We start from the raw sequence: 17,382 nt of genomic DNA on the forward strand, positions 1-17,382 counted from the left end.
AAACACAGCAGAGAGCATCAGATTGCAGCCTTGACCAGTAAAAACAAAGCTCCCCTTGCCCTCTGGAAATACACGGGCTTTGCAGTGCCTCCTGTGCTGACATGAAGCAGCAGCACAGCCCTGGCAGCTGTCCTAGCAAACAGGGAAGAGGTCCAGAAAGGCCTGGGATTTCTTCTGGGGAGGATTAATAACACAGAAACGCAAGCGAAGTCCCACGGAGTTTCAAACACAGGTGGCCTGGCCAGGAGCCAGAGAGGGAACTGCCAGGAGAGAAAGGATGGGGATTCCCTTCAGGGAATGCCTTTCCAGGGCAGATGACTGGACCTGCAGCCCCTTGCTGGGGAGCAAACCAGGTTCCTGGCTACCAGCAGCTGATCAGGTTTTCACCCCCAGCTGCACGTGTTTGTGGGATCCTGTGGATAGGAGAAGTGGGGATGGTAGAGCAGGATCTGATCACCAGAGCTGCTACAGAAATATCTCCCACTGTTCCTCACTAACCAGCTCCTAGTATGCAGCTGGCCCAGCTTTCTGCCCCAGGGAGAGCAGTGAGGGCTGCTCTAAGCACCCAGCCTCAGCAGGGCCCTATCTCACTCACCATGGGAGTGCTGGTGCAAAATGCTGGGAGTGCAGATGCCCTCAGAGTGGACACCAAGCTGGGGATGGTGCTGCTGACCTGCAAAAAAAGAAAAAAATTACATTTTTTGGAATGCAAACCTTTCACTTCCCAAAAAAATCCCAAAGAACCAAACAACTTCTATTAACAAGCAGCTATGTCGCAACTTCGATTTCTTATAATCCACTCAACTTACATGAAGTTCAAAAACCTCAAACTGGGTGGAAGGTCTTCTGAAGCCTCTGTCACCCTCAGGCAGCAGCAGACAGTGCAGACATTATTGTGTGGGATCACGTCCATGGCAAGGAGGGACACAGAAGTGACTTTGGCCTGGCAGTTCCATGCACCCACTCAGGTGCTGGATGTGCCATGGGCTGAGCTGGCAGCAGGCCTGCAGGCACTGGGGGGTTTAAGCCCATGAAAGAGGTTCAAAAATAAAGCTAAGCCCCACCATCCTTGCCTGAAACTTATTCAGCTCAAATCAGGACAGATAATTGCCTTCGCAGACATCATCAACGAGTCCACCTGGGGCTGGGGAGCAGGAGACAGGTCGGGAGAGGAGCCAAAATGTTGATCTGGGAAGATGGTGGTATCCCAGACCACTCACAGCCATAGGAGCTGCTGCCCAGCAGAGCACAAGGAAATCACATCAAAACTCAAACCCTTCGTTTTCTGCCCAAATTAATTGCAATTGATCATTCCTGGCTCTAGCCACAGGGAATGTGTGTGCTTGCAGTGCCAGGAGGAGGTGGAGAAGTGGAAATGAGATACAACTAGGATTTCATGGCTAGCCCATACAGAAATATTCCTTTTCAGTTTTATTTCACCCAGAAAATCCACTCAGATCAAAATGGAAATTTTCATTTTGGTCAACGCATTGGGGAATTGGCCAAAAAAAAAAAAGAGGGGGGAAAAAAAGTAAAAGATCATGTGTAAAGCAAGTTATGATTTCCAAAATATTTAGGAAATGTCACTTAGCAAAATAGCTTCCTTCTCCCTAGTTTACTTCAACACAAAAAGGTGCTTTTAACATACATATATGTGTGTTTCATATGGAAGGAATAAAAATGTCATGGAAGAAGTAAGATAAAACTCCCAAAATATCTCTTATGTAGCCTGAAAGACTCTTATCATTTTCCAATCCACTCTTGGCAAGAGATGAAATAGTATTGCTTCAGAATTTCAAAACTGGGCAGATTTATTTCCAAGAGGCACACAAGGACTCTTATAAAGCAGTCAAATACAGAGAGCAGTGGCCAAGGGTGTGATCAAACCTTCACTGTTGGAATGCAGCCCTGGAAGAGTCTGAATCCAAAATGCACAAATTACCTTTTAGTTGTTGATCTGTAATTCTAGGGCACCTGGGTTTTGAGCAGGGACTTTCATTTAAGTGTCCAGGTTCTACTAACAGGGAAGGGGTGCCAGAAGGAAAAAATGAGCCCCAGGGAATGTGAGCTGGATATCATGGTGCTACTTGGGATCTTTGTTCGTGGCCCCCACCCCAGGGCTGGGTATCAGCTACTGGTGTCAATCTTGATTCCCGTACTAAGAATTGTTCCTGTTGATGAAGAAGAGGAACACAAGCGGTAGGAACATGCACATCAGCCTGCAGGTGCCAAAGAATCCCCAAAAGCACTGTGAGAGATTGCCAGGTGGAGCACCAAGGTTTGGTAGCCTGCAGCCAGTAAGGGCATCCTCCAGGTTAGCCCAGGTGGCTTCTAAGGTGCTGCAGGGGACAAGCACTGAAGGAGAACACTGAAAATTGGCAATAAGGAGTGATCCAGTTCAGACAGAACACTGCAGAAAGGACTCAAACGTTGCATTAGTCACAATGAAGCTCTCCATCCCCTAAATTCCCCTGTTAACTACAAGGGAATTGAATTGAAAAAAAAAAATTAAAACAAAACCAAAAAATTTCCAGTTAGTTACTCATAAATGAACTGAAGGAGTTCATAAATGAGCTGAGGAATTTTGGTTTGTCTGTCAGCAATAAGCTACATTTTTGAAGAAAGAGCAGAGATGTGCTATCTTGATGTAAAAACATGAACTGAGTAATTGGAGAAAAATAATTCAGTTACTGACAACAAGCTTGTAAAGAACTTGCTCAGCTAAAATAACAGGACTTTGTGTAAATCCAGCAAATCTTTACACAAATCTGTAAGAATAGTTTTGGCATAGGCAAGTAACAAAGTAAGAAGCTGAAATTTCAAAGTAAATTCAACTCTCTCTGAGAGTCAGTAACAAAGATCCTATCTCCTGCAACAACTAATTTAACCATGTCACCCTGCAGTTAGTTAGACTTAAGGAACAATAATATTTAGTGTAAAAACTATTCCAAACAATCCAGTTTCATGGGTTCTGATCTAGACTTTGTCAATTCCCCTGTGCTGCCAGCAAATGACTCCTCTTCCCAGTCTGTCACTGCTTTGCTGGTTTGTCCCTTCTGCACTATTCCTGATTTTTCAGGTTGAAACAGTAGCCAAGGAAGAGAAGGGGGTTACCAACTTCCCATTTTTTATGAGCTCTGTCTCTGGCATGTCTGGAGTGTGGCCTTGCTGTTGGATTTCCAAGGACAGAGTTCCCACCACCTGTCTGGGTCCTGGGTCCTGGCCCTGGGTCCTGTCCCACTCTCACAGGGACAGATCTCATCCCAGCATGCAGCCGGTTCCTCTGTCACTCCTGTGACCTCCTGCCCTTGCAGGGCCCCTGGGTTTCACCCTGCTCCCCCTCATCCTGCAGGGAGAGCAAAGCCACCCCTCAGCTCTCCTCCCCAGTGCTCCCCGTGGCCCGTCCCTGGGCTCTCCAGTTCCTCTGCCTCTCCCCTGTACAGAGGACCCGAGGCAGGATGCCATGGTGTGCACTAAAACACTGGTGCTATGCAAACAGGAGCAGAAGGATTATTTGTACTTTAACCCCATCAGCAGTGAGCTTACAAACATCTGTCAAACACGCTGAGCTGTAAAGGCTCCCTGTTTTCCAGCAGAACTTTTGGAGCAGGAACTAAAGAAACTGTAGCTTACTTTAGCTGAGGAAGCACTGGTGGAGCTGTCTCTGCCTTTCCAGACCTTCTGCAGGACATGGCTGAAAGAGGAAGCTGCCAGCAAAGTTTTTAACAAATACTCTGTTTATGATTGTCATAAGATGCTGAACAAGGGGAAGGCAAGAAAGGAATGAAAGCCCAGAAGAGAACAACTCTTAATCTTGACTTCCACCCAAGCCTACTGCATGTATTATATTTTATCACAAACATTTCTTACAAAAAGTCCACACGTGGATCAAATGATCCCAGTGGAGTGACATGGTTCAGCACTAGCCAACCTACTAGTATCTGTATTGCTTGGTTTTCCTTTTTCCTGGCACGTGAAGCATTTTGAAATCATCTGGAGCTTCCTACTGCTTCAGGACTTAAGAGGTCCCAAAGCCAGTCATTCAGAAGACTCCTAAGTCACCCTTTGGAAAACTTTTGGGTGCATGTGTGACCAAGCTGTTCTCTTGGAGCCTCAGCTAAAGCAGACTGGCTGTCCCAGAGACTCATTCCCTCAGTCACAGGATGTGACAATTGCACCAGTGAATATGGTCAAAGCTTCAGCTAGGGAGAAGGCAGGCAGCCAGCATCCCGAAGGGTTTGATAAAAGAGAGTGTGTCTTCATTCCAAATTATGACAGAGCCCCTGGATTCAAGTTGTTCACAAAGGAAAGATCTGTATGAAATATCTAAGCCTTTCCAAAAGAAAAAAAACCCAAATCCCGCAAATGCTTGGACATGGTCCATTTTTTCATGTAATATACAGAAACCTCTCAAAAACTGGGTGGGGAATTGATTCAGAAAAGGGCAAAACCTTCCAAACTGCCTGCTTCCAGAAGCCCTCTGAACCCTGTGGAGGAGGTGGACAGATATTTTGCTGGAGTCCCAGTGGAATCACCTCAGGGCACACGCGAACAGCCAGGAAAGGGCAGATCTGGAGTTTTGCTGCCCCAGTCCGATTTCTTCCCGGTCGGGCTGCAGCAGGAGGGACCAGAGGGTCATCCCTGGGCTCTGCAGCTTCTCTGGCGTGGGGTCTCTCCTGTGCTCCAACATCGACAGTTTGGATCACAGCCTTCAGTGCCAGAAAGAGAAAGAAGCTGCTCACTGTCTCAGTCCCATTCTCCCCTGAATAAAGCCTTGCAGGAAAGGGAAGGGATCGTTTCATTTCTTAAAGGGCAGCTGAATCCCCTCTAAATGGCCACATTCTTGTCCCTTTTGCAGAGTGTGACTGGTGCCAAACTTGGTCACAAAGGCGTATTCACGACTTTTTCCTTCCTACACATTCAGGAGTTGAAAGCCAGTTTGGTACAAACTCCCCAAAATGACTTATTCAGCAGCTGCTTGCCAGCTTCCTGTTTGCAGAGCAGGGGGGCTGGAGCAGAGGCATGAGCCCCAACACTAGGCACGCTGCCGTGGGGACCCTGTGCCTCTGGTGCTCCCTGAGCCTGGCAGAGCATCAGCCACTGCTGACCGGGCTCGGCTTGGGCAGAGACCCCATCACCAGACTGGCCTTTTCACCTCTGCTCTTGGTTTCACCACCAAAGTTGCTTTTTCTTGAGGTCACTGGTCCCTGGGATATGTTCCAGCTCTAATGAGGATCTTTTCCCTAGTAAAAAATTCTCCTCTCACCAGGGGAATGGAGCAAATGCTCAGCCTCAAGCTACTGAGCACTGAGGGCAGCCAGCTCCTACCCTTGCCAACAGCCATGGAAGTGATTATCCTCCCTGTGATCAAGAGACTCAATCTCTTGTCTAACAACCTGCAGGAAGACATTGAGGGAACAGGGACAAAGCTGTCCTTCAGCTCATAGGTTCATTTATAGCAGGGAAATCAGAAAAAATGAACAAACCTTGCTCAGCACAATAACACCTTCATACTCGCAGCCACAGATCCTTCCTCATTGCCTTTCAGCTCCATCATGCTTTGGAGAAGTGTAGGAAAGACCAGGATAAGGACAGTCCAGATGCTTTTTGTCTGGGAGCTGAGCTCCCAGTGGTTTGGGGTGGCAGGTGCCCCTGCTGGGCACACCATGGGTTTGCTTAGGAGAAGGAACCCCTGGGTCTGTGCAAGCTCACAGAAGAAAGAGTGTCTGATGTAAATGGGTCAGTGGTGACTCCTGGCTGCAGGGGAAGGTGATCAGGATGTTTTCTCAAGGCTGGCTTTTGGTTCTGTGGTTTTTTCACCATCTGTGACTGCCAGCAGTATGGTTTCCCTTCTCAGCCTCCTATTTAGCCTTTTGCTGGAAAACACTCATGTAATGTCTGCAATTCCTGCAGCCACACTCACTGCTCAGCTCCCGGGGAGGAACTGCAAACTTCTTCATGTCCATGACATCTCCAGCAAAACAACTTGCCTCATGCAAGGGATAGCCTTCCCAAGAGCAGGCCACAGCCCATGGGGAAGGATGGCTGTGCTGGTGGATAGAGGTGCATTTCTTCCACAGTGCCACCATCTCTCCAATTCGGGTGTTGTAACTGAGCAAGCTGGGTCCTCGTGCCCTGAGCCAGCAGGGAGGTGGTATGAGCCAGCAGGATTTCACTGCAGTGGCCCCATGCTCTTTCACAGGAGCACACACCACACTGGCAGCCAGGCAGGGGTTGAGCTCTGCTCCCAGGCAACCAGTGACAGGATGAGAGGACACAGTCTGAAGTGGCACTAGGGGAGGTTTAGGTTGGACATTAGAAGGATCTTTTTCACAGAAAATATGATTCAATTGCAATGGACTGCTCAGGTGGGTGGTGGAGTCACCATCCCTGGAGGTGTTTAAGGAAAGACTGGATGTGGCACTCAGTGTTCAGGGCTGGGTGACAAGGTGGTCTTTGGTCACAGGTTGGACTCAAAGATGTCAGAGGTCTTTTCCAACCTAATTGATTCTGTGGCAGGCTCAGGCTGTCTCAGCTGGAGCTATTTAATCAGCAACGTGCTGATAAGCTGACCACCAAAGCTGCCCACTGAGAATCATTAGCGGCAGGGCAGTGGTAAATGAGCTCAGATGTGTTTTCCTGGCAGCAAGGGACCCTTCCTGCTCACTGAGCTTTTATTCTTTCAGCAGTGGCTATTTGTACATGCCAGCAGTGTTCACACCTGTCCTTGGCTGCAGACCATAAACGTTGCCCTGCTGCAGCAGTGACAGGGGCAGAGGAGCCTGGGGCTGCTTGCACTGGCTGCTGTGCCAGTCACAGGAGTGGGACAGACACCCAGCCACACGGCTGCATCCTGCTCAGCCACAGTGTGCTCCTGAGATGAGGGGCAGAAATGCCCCTGGCAGGAGCAGAATGTACTGCTGAGGGTGCATTAGGTCAGGAATGTGGAAGGATTTGACAGCTAAGACACCAGAGATGAGGACAGGGGTGCTGCAGGCAGAGAGTCAAGGCTTGTTGGTACTCACATCTCCTGGATCAGGCCTCCTGCCCAGGCAGAGAGGAGCCACTCCAGCCTTGTTAGTTTGGAAAGTGTGCATCCCTCCTTTCTGGAAATGGGCCTATCCTCACCATCATCCTTTCCGTGTGGTTACCATGGAGAGAAGAAATGTTTTTGTGCCTTCCCTGAGTTAAGTTTGGCTCTAGCTGCAAGTGGAATTGATTAGCAAAAGTTACCTGATATATTGCTCGGTAGATCCAAGGGTAATGCTCCAAGTCCCAGGTGTGCACACGTCCTTTGGGCTCACGGCATCAGCCCCATTGGCATTCCAACAGGAGCATGGCTGTGACATGTGGGAGGGATCCCAGAGCTCCTGGGTGGGACACATCTCCAGCATAAGCTCTTCAGCCTTGGTGCTGAGCTGAGATTCACTTGCAGCATCTTAAGCACTGATCTTGTATAAATCACTGGCTGATATACATTGTGCTGTGCACAGGAGCTGCTGCTTCTGATTCCAAATGGACACTTCTGAGGAAAAATCAGCAATTCCCAGAAGCATCAAAACCAAACACTTAAGAAACTCTTCCAGGAGAAGCATTTGAAAGACAGGAGAGTGCCAGCACAGCACTCCGGACATGTCAGGGACCAGGGAAGATGGAGAGACCACAGCATCCAGTGTTGCTGACTCAGAGTCAGCCCTCACCAAGTCTAATATCATTTTGTTGCACATCATCACCCCCAAGGAGCCTCAGTAGGTGAGTGGTGTCGCAAGTGAGGCCAGTTTTTCACGGTATGTGCTGTATTCTTACAGTTACTGATTCAGCTAAAAGCATGTTCCACCCTGGGGCTGGGCAATTACAAATTTAGCAGCTCTAGTCCTAGGTCCATAAATATCTTTGTGGTAACCTTTCTCGTTGCATCTGGGAAGGGCCCAAACAGGAAATCTCAGGTAGAAATGGGAAATGAAACCTCATAATTTGAGTCATCAATCCTATGGTAAAGTTAGAAGAGGAGTTAGCCTGAGTACAAAGGAGCGTGTCCCTGGCAGGGCTTCTAGAAATAGAAGCAGCAATTTCTTCTGGTTTCCTGGAAATCTTGTATCTGAACTTGCTCTTAATTTTCCTGCTGGAAAAGGACTAAAATCTGACCTACTTTTGAGCAAAAGAGCCATTGGGATCAGAGTCCCAAAATAAGCCTGGGAATAGATGCTCCCTTCGTGCCCACTGAGGCTGGTCGTTTAGTGCAATGAGATAATGCTTCTCTGGACAGATTTCAAACAAAGAGATTCTGTAATCAAGGCTTCAAATAAAATTATCTGCCTTGCTGTTCAGGGCTAAAGAGTCCATCCTAATATTGAAAGACAGTTGTGTCTTCTGTCTTGAGCTTGAGTTTTGTCATAAATTAGAAAAAAAAAATCCTGGTAACCAAACCACTGAGGAGCCACTGCTCAAAGTGAAGTCAGACTCTGAAATCAGCCCTCACAAACAGTTGGTTTTGTGGCCTTTTGAAAATAACTCTTTTCAGATGTACAATTGGGAATTTGCCAGGCCACTCCAGATATTTCCCCAGAGGTCCAGATGGTACAAAAAGACATGGAAAATAAGATATGTCATTCTTAAATAAGATTAGTGACACTCTGCCTTGCTGTAAAGTACTCTCATTGTATCAGCATGGGTTTGGGGTGCATGACCCAAAGCTCTGCAGCCTTTTGCAAAGAAAGGGTGTTGTGAAGGATTTGTGCAGGGTTCCATGAACACACCCCAAGCAGCCCAGTCTCACTGGAGGAGAAGAGAAGCATCTTCCACACCAGCACAGTGATATTTTTTTCATCTGTAACACTCAAAACGCTGCTAGAGTGAAAACCCTGTGAGCCTCAGAGCACCCAGCGAGCCCCTGCCTCAGCCTCTCACTCAGGATGAGCCTGAGAGCTGCCCTGGGACAAAATGCTTGAAAGCTGCTGTTCTCTTTGAGTGAGAAATTCCAAAGAAGGGGTTTGGAAAAAGTTGCCATTCCACTTCACAATGAGGACCAGATTTTCAAGAATTCCTACTGAAAGAATATTCCGACACATTTGGAAACTAATTTTGGACAACAGAAATATTTCCATCCGTTTGGGAGAGAGAGGCAATAAATGTCCCACACAGAGCATAATCCCAGCACAGCTCTGAGCCTCAGGGTATCACTCTGGAGGACAGGGGGTCCTGGTCAGCAGAGGACACTTCCCAGTGCCCTGGGAAGCACACGGAGGAGACGTCCACACAACTTCCCACTAACTTGGTAGCATCTGCCTCGCATTTTTGTTTGTGTATCTGGTTTCAGTCTTGAACAAAAAAATGAAACAAGACTAAGCCCTGGAGAGCACTTGCTCAGTGTGTCTGGGCAAAGCCATGGTAAGCCCGACTTGGCAGGCTTTGAGAGAGAAAGCTAAGCCACTCCTCAGCCTCCCCATCTTCTCCAAAAGAATGTTCCCAGAGCCCCCAAAGAGATGGATGTGGGATTTAGCAGGACTTCAGGAGCCACCTGTGGATTGAGGGCTGCCCAGCAGAGCCAGCAGCTCATCCAGACCTCTTAGACTTCACCACCTGCACCAGAGCTCCCCAGAGTGCAGCCCCTGATTGCTCTTTGGGAATCATGGGAGGATCTGGACCATTCTCCAGCTACCAGAGTGGCAGAGCTGAGGGCCTGACTCATCTCCCTCTGCAGGATGGAGCTGGGATGGAGCTGGGATGGAGCTGGGGTGGTGGGCAGCCCAAAGGCCGCTGCTGTCCCTCAGCCCCCATGCCCCACTGCAGACACAGGAATGTTTCATGGGCTAATGATAGCCCAGTGGAATCTGACTGCCCACCGGACTGCTGCATGCTGCTGCTTGCAAAATACTATTTCTGGCACCATCGCCATCCCAAACCCCAGACCGCAACGCTGCAGCCACAGTCTGCCTGATTACCAGAAATTCCAGCAATGGATGAGGCAGGGGATTTTTCTCACACACCCACCCAGGAACTTAGAAAAGGAAAAGCTAAATGTGTATGCAGAAGCTGTTGATGATGGTCACCTAAGTCCTACCTAAGCATCCAGCCTGGAAAAGCTGCTGTCTCCTGAGATATGAAATGCTCCCAGGGCTTTACTCAGGAATTTTCTCCTGGGGTCTCTGACTGCAGCCTCTCCTCGTCCAGGCTGACCCCCTGTCACTGACTGAAATGTGTCTGCCATATTGAGAGGAGAACAGCCCATTGTGCAATTGAAGAATGTGAGTTTCTCCAGGGATTATTCTAATTAAACACCAAGTATTTTTATCCCATATCATATGTTGGAAATACAACTTTAAAACCACACGGGAGCAGCCAAGTTAAATACTGTAATAACCTTGAAAATAGGGTTAGCGACTTTTATGGCTAACAACAGCATTTCCAGCAATAACTCCAAAGCAGAGGGAATAACTGCCATGCTTCTTGGCACAAGCTGGACTCTGGGAGAATCAGTGATCAACCTGCAACCCTTGACAGGAGCTCACAGCTATCCAAGTCCATCAGCAGAAACTCTGTCATAACCACTGCAAATGATGGGTGGCTGAAGTGGCTCAGATAAAGACTGTCAAATCCTAGAAACAAATTACATTTACAACAGCTTCTGTATTCATGACTATCACTACAGCAGGTCTCATAAATTTTCCAGCAAACCAGTGATTATGGCTAATGGGAAGGAGGTCAGTGGCTTAGTGCCCAGAGTAGCTTGGGAATCCTGGGCTCCCTCACAGCTCACGCTGGGACCAGAGCAGGAAGGAGCAGCACTGAGTCCTGCCTGACCACAGTCCCGCCGTGCCGTGGTGCTGGGCAGCTCAGCAAGCCTGGGAAAGCCATAGACCTGCAACCATCCACCACCACTGGGCTTCATCCTGCTTTACTTTTCCTAGGCCACGTAGAGAGCTCCTGTACCAGGACCCTGCTGCCTAAGCTACATCCTCATGCTCAGAAACTGAGATTTGGCAAAAGCTCTGGAGGAAAGAAAAATCCCTTCTTCTTCCCAAAATATCCCACATGCTCTACAGTGGGCTAGTCTGGAAAATCTCCATTTATGTGGGCACAGGTTTGGCAGGACTGGGGTTAAACTTGGCTCCAAATGTACACAGGGTTGACATCTTATTTTACAGCTGCAGGATGCCAGCTCAGTTTAAGTCTCAAAGCCCTTTTGCTGCCCCACACCCTGTCCCTTTTCAGGTGGGGTCCTGGTGGTCTCCAGAGGGTATAGAGATGCCCTGTGTCTGCAGCCAGCTGAGTGATGGCACCACACCAGCTGAAGCCCTGTGTCCAGTTTGGGATGTTGGCTGAATTTTCCAGACAGATCATCAGGTATGTCCCATTCTGCTTCCGCAGGGCCACCCAGGACAGCTGCCTGGCACTGGGGATCAATTGCGCCCGGGTTTCCAGAGATGCTTGGGATGAGAGGCTCCTTGAGAAAGCCCCTGGGATGCTCAGCTGCAAAAGCCCACAGCAGACAGCCTCCAGGGGTCAATGCATTTCACCACGGTTAAACTTGTTTCACCTTGTGTGCAGCTCTACGCAGAAAACTGGGAATTGAAAAATACATTGTGCAGTCAAGTGACCCTCACCTGTGCAAGGTAACATCTTCCTGTGCTGCCCATTTTCCAAACCTCTGAGAAAATACCTGCTGGCTAATGCAAGAGCAGCCCTGGAAAGCCCCCAGTCCTAGCCTGCTGTGTGTACAGCTCACAGGGAGTCTCAGACATAAGGGATTTTCCTGAACACATCACAGTGTGGATGGACCAAGCAATTTTGACAGCACTGGGATGGTTAAAGACTAAGTTTGGAGCATTGAAGGGTTTTTCTGTTTTGATCAGTTTCCTGTGGTCTGCAATGTCACTTTAGCACCTGCCTTTAGCTTAGGGAAGACCCATCCCATGGACACCAACTAGATGAAATGTTGCTCAGCAGTTTCTTAAATGCCCCAGGTTTTTTGTTACTGTAGCCCACTGTGCCAGTGCCTCATTTGTTTCTCATTGTGGGATATCTCCACATCCCAGATTTGTGGCTGCAGTCCACATCACTGGTCCCATCCCTCTCTGCTGGCATCCTGCTCTTTCCTCATAGCTCTGAAACTCTCTTGACCTTCCTTCCCACAGTCCCTAAAATAGTTTAACTCCTTTCCATTTTTAGAGGTCAGGCTCAAAATCCGTTGTGGATTCCAGCATCAGAGACCCAGGTGCCAAAGTAAGAGGATGAAGGCAGCTCCTGGGAGCACCTCACTGTGCCATGGCCAGGAGACCACAGGAGAGGGCTGGCATGGCATCTCAGCTTCTCTTGTTCCCACCCACACCAAATCCCAGGAATATACATTATCCCATAATAGTGGGATCAGCCACGTGGATGTACTTCTCTTGGGAAAGGGCAGACAAACAGCACGCTGTAGGGTGACAGGGCAGGACAGAGGAGTTACTCACAGAAGCATTTCCTTTCTCATGATCACTCCATTTATCTCTGATTTGAGCAGGGGTTTTTTAAACTTCAGTCAGCCTGGGAAAATAGGATGGTAGCTCCTCTAACTGTCCAGCAAACTGCTTGTGGAAAGCATTTGTGAGGGCTCAGCTAATCCACAGAAATTGCTCCAGACAGGCTGCACTGACTCCAAAAATTTGTTATACATTTAACTTCTAAACCTCTTCGTCAAAAAACCTAAACTCAATTCCAATAGGAGCTGGCTTGTAATGAATTTGGTGTGGATGCCGGTGTGAGGTGTGTAAATAGCGTGTGTAAATAACACCTCAGCTATTTGGCTGTAGTCACTGCAGCAAATACATCAAGCTATTGTGCTTCCCTTCCAAACCTGTCATCATGTGCACCACCCCAGCTGCCAAAGCCTCTGCCTTTTTTTTTTTCTCCCCAGATGTTTCAATCTCCAGTTTGAAGCTGACATCTGGAGAAGTAATGTTGTAGAAATTGCTACACATCAGCAGGCCAAATATGGGATATGCTATGGAAATGAAAATGACAGAAGTGACAGAACAAAATTAATGGGCATCCAGATGCTAGTCAATAAGTGATAAAGTGCCTGTCAGGAGTTTCCTAATGCAAAAACAGGCAAGAAACCTTGCTGTACTGCAAGCTCTCCCAGAAGGGATGTGACATCTGGCCAGTCACGGTTTCTGGAAAAAAGGCACACTCTGCAATCCGAGCCCCCCAAGTCACTCAACATTTCCAGTGCTCCTCTCTGCTCCTCACTCCCATGTGCTTGTTAAGCTGCCCTGGTGTTCTCCCATCTTTTCATCCTTCACAGCCATTTCTGCCAAGGAAAAAGGACATCTGAAATACCTCCTCCATGGTGTTTTGGGGCCTTAGCAATCTCAGGAGATGAGACTGCAGGCAGGAGACATGGGGCCTGGAGGTAGGAAGACCTCCTTTAAGGAAGAGTTTCACAAAGAATGGCTTAGAATAGTCCCTCAGGCAATAGGCAACTGCTCTTCGAATTCCACCGTGGGCAGAAAGAGCAGATTTTCTGTGCATTCTTTGTAAGAACTCATCGGGCTTGTGAAAGATGAACATTTCTGCTGGAGCAGCAGTTGCCTTTTTGGTGAAATCAAGAAAGAAACCATTGCTGGTGGGATTTTTGCAGCAAAGGGCCTGCAAACTGCAAATTTGTGTGCTTCGAGTTGGGCAAAGTGGTGATTGTGGCTGACAGCAGCTGACAGCTTGATCCTTAAGTCATACAAAAAATTTACTGAAGGATTTTGGTGGCACATGAGTTCTGGAGGTCTTCTCTCCAACCTCCTGCTCAAAGCAGGACTGGCAGCAAAGCCAGAGCAAGTTGGTCAGTGCCTTGCCCAGTTGAGTTGAAAACTCTCCAAGGATGGAAGTCCCATCACCACTCCAGGCCCTGTCTGGTGTATGGCAACCAGAGTTTCCTTGGTTACTACCAGTGGCTTCCTGCATTATAAGGTCCATGTAAGCTCCAGGAGCAGCTCAAGGTATGATTTGAGGGGTATATCCCCCTCCCTCATCTCCTCCAGGGTGACCAAAACCACTCTCCAAGTGGCCACTGGACTCCTAATTTTGTTCTTGTCTCTCCAGTGCTGGTTGGTTTACTGTATAGAAAGGTGGAGAGAAAAGTGAAACAAATGTGTTGACTGCACTAAGGCAGTTTTAATTTTTTTTTTCCCCCTCAGACATGTTGAGGAATTCTCCAGCAGTTCAGATCGAAAAAGAAAACCCCAAACCCCAATTCTGGCCATTTTATTTACACAAGGAGGAATGCAGGAATTCTGACATACCCCAAAGTATCTTTGGTTACCCTGTGTCTCTACAAATTTGTTAAGAGTAGAAGTAACCCACAATCCCACTATAGACACAACTGCAAGTTTTAATTCAAATAGCTACTGCAGCCCACAAAAGTAGCAAGACACAGCTCCTGCTGTACTTCAAGAAACACATCAGCAGAGAAAACACAGGTAAGTAGGAAAAAGCCATGAGCTAGGCAAGTGTGATAAATTTTCAGGAAGCAGGAAGAAATAAATTTGGAGTTCAGCTCTTTTGCAAGTAATTCCTATTTTTTCAGTGAATATTTATATTGGCTCTGTGTTCCTATCTTTCCAGTCAAAATTCTGTTTCTCCACGTGATGATATATTTTAACACAAGGCCAAAAGGGATTCATATTCCAACTAAAGCAACATAGATGTGCACATTGTACACACATGATTTGCCTTCAGTGAGGCTGCCCGGAGAAAGGCAAGAAAGTTTCACATCATTGCAAGCAGATGTGGTGTCAGTCTCAATCAGCTCCTAGACCAGAAAGGGAAACAAAGCTCTGATGGGCAGCAATCCGCAGTAGGGAAAAGGGATTCCTGCTTGGTAACGGAGCACAGTTTACATCCCTGATGGAAATTCCCATATTCTGCTCTGGGAATAAAACCTGCTTCTGATGCCAGTTCTTACATGGGTTTTGGCCACCCATGACAGCAGATGGGACAGAAGCAGATTCAGCAGTACTGGCTAAATCGCCTGCTTCATGTGTGTCAAGACCTTTGGTTAGGGTACAAACGCCCCAGGGAATTGCTGATTTCAGTATAATCACCCCAAACTGCACAGGAATGCCGGGAGAGGCTGCCTTAGCTGTAGCTTTGCTTGGGAGAGAAGGTGTCTTGGATTTAATCTGGTAACCTAGACAAGGTCACCTGAAAGTTGGTTGCAGAGAGACTTGGATGTCCCAAAAGAGCTGGAGGCCAGTCACCATCTTTGCCCAATTTCAGGAGCTGTTGCTCAGCAGAGATGATTCCTTACACACTTGATTTACCTCTGAAGCTGGATAAAAACCACTTACAAGAGATCAGGCTTATACTGCCAAGAAGCATTCCTGATTACTTTGGAGGAATTAGTACCTCAAAGAGTGTAAGATCCCTTAGCAAAGGGACTCATTTTTCATTATCAAATTACATTTGTGCTGGGGCTTTCCCAGCAACATAGTTTTACTGGTAAGGATAAGATCTTTTCTTTCTTCTTTTTTTTTTTTTAAATTTATTTTTTACATTTCTAAAGGAAAAGACAGCCTTGCTGTGTTGCAAAGCTGAAACACAGACCCATCCTGACTAAAGCAGCGGGTGAGGATGGAGATGTTAGAAATGAGTGAGCACTGCAGAAAGCATTAGTGATTTACATGTAAAAGCAAACTTTACATATATTGTATTTATATCCCTAGACCATTTTGGGGGGTTGGGGGGGGGGGGGTGTTGATTTTTTTTTTCCCTGGGAATATGTGAGTTCCCATCTCTTCAAAAGGAGGAGTTCGTTTTCAGTGGCAGTTCTTGGAATTGGAACACTAAGTCTGATGCCAACTGAAAAATTGATATGCAGAGGGTGCACCCTGCTGCTTTCCAGTTACTTGAATTCTTACCCTGGAGCTCTGGCTGCCTGTGCTTTTCTGGGAAACAAATAATCACATCAAACCTAAGGGATTTGTTTGAAGACAGATTTGAGGGTTCAAGAACGCTTTTGTTTAAATGGATCCTCAGACAGAAACTGGAGATCCTTCATGTTGAAGTTGCTCTTTGAGAAACGGAACAAAGTACAGTTTCCTAGACTCCTCTGTCCCATTTCCTTTCCCTTCCTTTCCACAATAACCTCTGTCTCCTCTTGCTTTCCTGAGGACCTGGTGATGCTGACAGCTTCCCTGTCCCCAGCCCCCCCACACCATCCACTTCCCGTGTCCCACAGGCTGCATGCACTGGCTGGCCAGGTCCGATCACCCAGAACACTTCAAACAGTGTAGGGAGCTGCTGAGCACATTCACATTTCTTTTTGGAAGGAGGGAGGAAGATTCCAGATCTTTTCCCTCCATCCAGAAACCAGGTTTTATTACAGAAACTACAGGAACTCAACCTGCAGATTTAAAAGAGAAGGAGATAGGCAAAGGTGAGTGTGTAAATTTTCTCATCCTGAGAAATACGGTTAACAGTGAAATGTAGCAGCAATTTTAGTTACAACAATTAAACTTGAAATGCAGACCCCAAGAGAAGGAGTCTCTGTCTTTTGGTCTGCCTTGTGACTTTAGATGGTCTCTTGGAGCATTTTAATTTTTCCTTTAACTAAGAGTACAAGCAGGATGGAGAAACAAATTACTCCAACTATAATTAACTTGCAGTGTATGCAGAGCTAATCTTTGCGTTGCCAGCATGGATACAGGCAGGAAAGCCTTTCTCAGACCAGGTCCTATGTGCCAACAGTTCTGGTCAATGATTATCCCTTGCAAAAAGCCTGTGACATACTCCCCCCTCCAGTCACATGTTTACATCCCCAATGTTCTCAAGTTCTGCTATTTCAAGCTTAACCCTTGTGACCTTACTCAATGATATTCAATCCAAGTCTCTTTACCATATCCTGCAAGGCAAACAACTTCAGGTCAGTTTTAGTAACCAGTGCTATGTCATGCCTGTGGTCAATGACTCTAAGTATGCCCACGCCCATGTTTCCTAAATTTGGATGTCTGTGATAGCAAACACCAGGGGCTGGGTGGGCAGCCCTGTTTCACCAAAGAAGAATTTGAGGCATTTTTTTCTCTTTGGGCATCCTCTTTCACCTTCTGAGCATTTCCTGGATGAATTCAGATTTACTAGAAGTCATCACCTAAGCAGGATGAGCAAACCAATTGTGAGTCCTGCAAAACATTTCTAAGAGGTGAATGAGTCAGATAACAGATCCACAGAGCAGAAGATATCCACCCCCTACAGCAGCCAACTGTCAAAGCTTACAGACAGTATGAAAACAGGTCAAGTATGGGGTACTATTTCTCCTAAATTCTTCACCAGACCCAGTGGTTTGTGGCTCAGGGACTTCCTGAAGCTGAGATGCTATGTTGGTGTGTAATAGCCTGGACAGACTTTTCT

The 17,382-nt window shown here is 47.3% G+C and overlaps 1 protein-coding gene across 1 annotated transcript in view; it reads right to left on the reverse strand.

Annotated features, from left to right (window-relative positions):
• RHBDF1 (rhomboid 5 homolog 1) overlaps positions 1-1,051 on the reverse strand; it is a 37,787-nt gene extending 36,736 nt beyond the window's left edge. The window contains exons 1-2 of the mRNA XM_066198114.1: positions 810-1,051; positions 596-673 (exon numbers count right to left, since the gene is read on the reverse strand). The gene's annotated coding sequence lies outside the window, so the exon portion shown is untranslated. The remainder of the gene's footprint in view (positions 1-595; positions 674-809) is intronic.
• Positions 1,052-17,382: the final 16,331 nt, after the last annotated feature.

The sequence above is a fragment of the Chamaea fasciata genome, unplaced genomic scaffold (assembly GCF_029207755.1).
Source record: "Chamaea fasciata isolate MVZ Bird 193981 ecotype frontalis unplaced genomic scaffold, bChaFas1.0.hap1 SCAF_16, whole genome shotgun sequence".
Classification (NCBI taxonomy): domain Eukaryota; kingdom Metazoa; phylum Chordata; class Aves; order Passeriformes; family Sylviidae; genus Chamaea; species Chamaea fasciata.